Here is a 5,000-nt window from a genome sequence, read left to right on the forward strand (position 1 = left end):
TTTGGCCTGTTTTTGGGCTGTTCTTGCGTGGCGCGGCGACCGTCGAGAGCGGACCAAAATGTCAGCCATCTCAGCACCCTGGAACCCCCCGGGTGGCACAGGGCTGGATGGGGCTTTCGTATAGCAGGGATGGTGCTGCCTCACGCTTCGCTCGCTGTTCGCCGCTCGCCGCTCGCTCGCGCAGCCAAAAATGGCCTGTTTTGGCCCGTTTTTGGGCTGTTTTGGCCTGTTTTTGGGCTGTTCTTGCGTGGCGCGGCGACCGTCGTGAGCGGAGCAAAATGTCAGCCATCTCAGCACCCTGGAACCCCCCGGGTGGCACAGGGCTGGATGGGGCTTTCGTATAGCAGGGACGGTGCTGCCTCACGCTTCGCTCGCTGTTCGCCGCTCGCCGCTCGCTCGCGCAGCCAAAAATGGCCTGTTTTGGCCCGTTTTTGGGCTGTTTTGGCCTGTTTTTGGGCTGTTCTTGTGTGGCGCGGCGACCGTCGTGAGCGGAGCAAAATGTCAGCCATCTCAGCACCCTGGAACCCCCCGGGGGGCACAGGGCTGGATGGGGCTTTTGTATAGCAGGGACGGTGCTGCCTCACGCTTCGCTCGCTGTTCGCCGCTCTGTCACGGACAAACTTCTCAACAAGACGTTGGATGTAATGCTTATGTGTGTCCGTGTCTTTTGGCATGTTCATGCCCTGTACAGAATGTAAAGGGGCGGCCGAAGGCTTATAAGTCCCATTTTAGTTGGGTTGGTGGCCTCTTTAGGCTTGTAAATAAAGGTTGTGTCATGTGGACACGTGAGAGAGCTTTTCGGTCTGTAATGGACCATTTTACCCTTTGTTGTGCCACTGTTCAGAGCTTGTAAAGTCAGTTTGTAATTTGCATTGTCTATGAAGTGTTTTTCGGACATGTTTGCTTGTGGATCCCGTATGAGGCGTTCTCTCTAACCCGTTCTCTCTTTTGATGGTCCTAAGGGACAATGGGAGGCTTCGGGGAGGCTGACCTTTGCGGACGGACACGCAAGGGTGCCGCACGACTTAGGCAAAACCAGCTAAGTCCGTGTCATATGGTATCAGAGCGGGACAAGCACTCATAGAAACACTTAGCATGCAAACGTGGGGGACCTAGCGGGGCTGCGTTGAGGGCAGTCAGCACACGCGCGACCGTTTGGGGGAAAACGGGCATGGAGATGTAGGGAAAAGAGTCGCTCAGAGGAGCGGGCATCTGAGATTGGCATTCACAGGAATGGCCAACCCTTCGCGCAAGAGGCACCACGAGAACAGGCAAGCTTGGAAGAATTTGGAGCGCACAAAGGTTGGGATGGCTGAGTTTGAGCTACGGCTCAACGTTGACAACTATACTTGATGGTGCTCTAGGCAAGCGAGGCGCTTGGCAAGAATGAGACCATCCAAGGTGGAATGAGTTGCTCAACGACCAAAAGAGTTAGGCCAAAGCTCACAGAGGTGAGAGGAATTGCTAACTCGAAGAATTTGGTACTCATGTAGGGGCTTGTATGCGGACGATGGAATGTCCGTGGCCATCCCAAGGCGGCCGAGACTCGGCGCCATGGAGCATTGAAACTTTCTCTTCGGCATGTGAAGGATACGTCCGTAGGCGGCTGAAGTGTGCAATGAGTTCAGCATGTTGCTAGACCTTGAGGGGTGCAGTGGGGGCTGTATTGACGGGGAGTCGCAATCTAGCAAGTGCGTTTGCAGGAGGCAGAACAATGCACAGTTTGTTTAGCAGATCGGAGTAGTCCAAGGGGATGGTGGTCTCCGAAACGAAGAGAGATGTTGCTCCAACGGGATAGTTATCCAGGAGGGATAAGTCTCGGAACTCCAGAGGGAGAATCATGTGAGACGGACTTCACATGTTGAGGAGGAGTACCTCACAAACAACAACTCCACGAAGCTCAATGGACCGAGCAAGCAGCGAGGAGTTGCCGCATGATCTCGCTCGAGAGAATGCATTGGTGGATGCATTGCGAGATCAAGTGGGGGAGCGACCTGGAGCAACACAAATGAAGGCACACTTGGAGTCGATATGAGATCGGACTCAAGGGAGGGCTGACCCGTGGAATGGTGGGCACGAGGGCCACCATCGACTCAATGCAACAACGAGGAGCGAGCAACTTGGGTGTAACTTGGTGAAGTACCCAAGCCGCATGAAGGGAGCCAGCAAAGAAGTTGGAACATGGAGCAGAGGCACAGTGCTTTTCTTAGACAGAGGTCAAGGACATGAGCTCTTGCAGAGGCAAGAGCAGGATCATGTTGTTCCATGGGTCCTTCATTCTGACGGAGTGGACTCATCTTGCATGGTGCCAAAGACGAAGGGAGCTTCGGGGCACATGCACCTTATCTCGGAGAAGCATTTGATGGAGGAACTAAGGCGACTCAATTTGCGGAGGCGAAGTTGGGTTCAGAAGGCCTTAGCACGGGGCAAGAGGACGCAGAGGCGGGTACTCTTGAAGAATATGCCACAGTGTTGCCATTCGAGTTGCTATGAAGGAAGCGGTGCGCAGCGGAAATTGTGCTGGTAGGGGCAGAGGCCCAGGATCCAGACAATGGTGCACAAATTACAGTGAAGTCGGTGGACTTCGGGAGCTACTAGGCGACGGACTGTCCTAGAGCGGTGCTTCATCTAGGTGTGACCCAAGAGTGGGTGGATGAAGATCGATTGCCAAAGGAGCGAACAAAATCGAAGGTGGAGGAGACCCTGCGATGTATTGGCAGAGGCCACACAGCGGAGGGTTCACAATTCGAGTTTATTCCACAAGGATCAGAATGCAATGGAGATGTCACCAGGAGGCGACATGGTGCAGCGGATCGTGGTGGAACAGTTCGATGGCAATGCGATACACACGACCTTGTCCCGTGAGGGATGAGATCATATGGAGGTATGATCGGGAGCTACTGGGAGCTCCGCTTTGGTGAACAACACGACGGCAAGAAGGGCTATGGATTCAAGGAGTGAAGGCCATGGTACCGCAGAGGCGGGTCTTCCGGGCGTGCACCGAATTTTGCATCGGATGAAAACCTTGGTCATCAGCATATGGGGGCTGGGTTCCACCAAGGGAAAAGTTCGAATGCAAGTACCAGTGAGTTCCATGGGAGGGACTTGATCATGCAGAGGTATGATCGAAGCAGCTGGAGAGTTGGACTGCTCCAGAGCTCTTATTCGCTTAAGGGAGCCCGGCAAGTCAGAGGACAAGGCCGAGTAAGCGAACGTTGCTACCAAGGAAGCTATGGAGAACAGAATTGGTGCAAACCCTACAATGCGATGGCAGAGGCCATGCATGGGAGTGCAGTCTGTCTTTCCATCGACCAGAAGGAGCTGCTTGGAGAACACAGAGGTGTTGAAGCAGGGGGTCGAAAGGGGCGAGGAAGCGACGACGAGTCCAGAGGGACTTAGCTACCCAAAATCAAGCATCAGTTAGAATGGAGGTGGACTCAGAGGAGTGCCATAGAGACATGTCTACTGATCGTGAAGAAAAGGGATGCAGATGCGATGCGACGGATAGTAGGGCCATGGGCATTGCAGCGCCATGGTACCGCAGAGGCGGGACTTCCGTGCAAGTCATTGATCCCTTGCTCTCATGGAGGGAGAGCGCTTGGTCGTGAAAGGGGCTGAGGAGGTGGAGCATGCAGAGGCAATCTCCAAGTACCGAGACAAGGCTGAAGGGCAGAGGCCAAGAAACTTCGTAAGACCGGTGTCTACAAGTTTCTCATCAAGATGGCCGTAAGTGAAGGACTTCGGGTCATGCAAGAGTGCACGACCAAGGAACGAAGCAGGCAGTACGCGGTGCTGTACCTTTGCTACTCAGTGGAGTAGGCGGCAGGGTTGATGGAGAAGACGGTACAATCCCAGAGGCGACCTCATCTATCAGAGAATTACTCCAAGTTGGGGTGAAAACTTCCCGCATTCCAGAAGTTCGATGGCATTGAGAAGGTGAATCACAGTAACTAACTCAATGCAAGGAGTGCAAACACTTCATGTGCTTCAGAAGTGTGAGCAAAGAGCAGGCGAAGGCCAGTAACCAGCTCGATGCATGAAGTACAACCTCGAGGAGGCGGGCGAAGTCAAGTAACCTTTGCCTTCTCAACTCTTAAGAGAATGGGCGAAACCGAGTACCCCAGTTCTCTTATCTATCCAGCAGAGGAGCTCTGCACAAGTTCAAAGACCCTTCGAAGATAATGGAAGACAATAGTTGTCAAATCCTCACCAACGGTGATCAGTGCTACTGAGAGTAGATTGTCCGCTTCATTTCCCAACGAAATGCCAATCGAAAGCGGAAGTGATGCGAACCTACTTGGATATGACAACTAACTGAAAGAAGAGTCAATGAGCAGATTTTGTGGAGGAAGGACCCAAAATTTCAGAAGTTTGCGAGGCGATGCTCGTTAAAGCTCCAACAAGCATCCACCCAGTTCAAGCAGCATGTGGAAATTTTGAGAGACTGGCGCAGTAAGGATGGTCTTTTCCTTCATTTGGTGGATCCGCAGGAATCAACGAGGATCAACACAACTCAACCAACCCCACACCAGAGTCAGAGACATTGGCGAGTTGAAGAAGCATGGCGGATCAAAGGTTCGACTACTCAAAAACAGCAGCGGAGAGCAGCTGGGAGCCAGGAGGCGCATTGCAACTGGAGCAGAAGATTGAAGACTCAGCAAAGGCGAAGAGTTGCAGTGTTCACAAAGGCTTCGACGAGGACGTCGAAGGGATAAGTGGGGGAGAATGTCACGGACAAACTTCTCAACAAGACGTTGGATGTAATGCTTATGTGTGTCCGTGTCTTTTGGCATGTTCATGCCCTGTACAGAATGTAAAGGGGCGGCCGAAGGCTTATAAGTCCCATTTTAGTTGGGTTGGTGGCCTCTTTAGGCTTGTAAATAAAGGTTGTGTCATGTGGACACGTGAGAGAGCTTTTCGGTCTGTAATGGACCATTTTACCCTTTGTTGTGCCACTGTTCAGAGCTTGTAAAGTCAGTTTGTAATTTGCATTGTCTATG

The sequence above is a fragment of the Musa acuminata genome, unplaced genomic scaffold (assembly GCF_036884655.1).
Source record: "Musa acuminata AAA Group cultivar baxijiao unplaced genomic scaffold, Cavendish_Baxijiao_AAA HiC_scaffold_1136, whole genome shotgun sequence".
NCBI classification, from domain to species: Eukaryota; Viridiplantae; Streptophyta; class Magnoliopsida; order Zingiberales; family Musaceae; genus Musa; species Musa acuminata.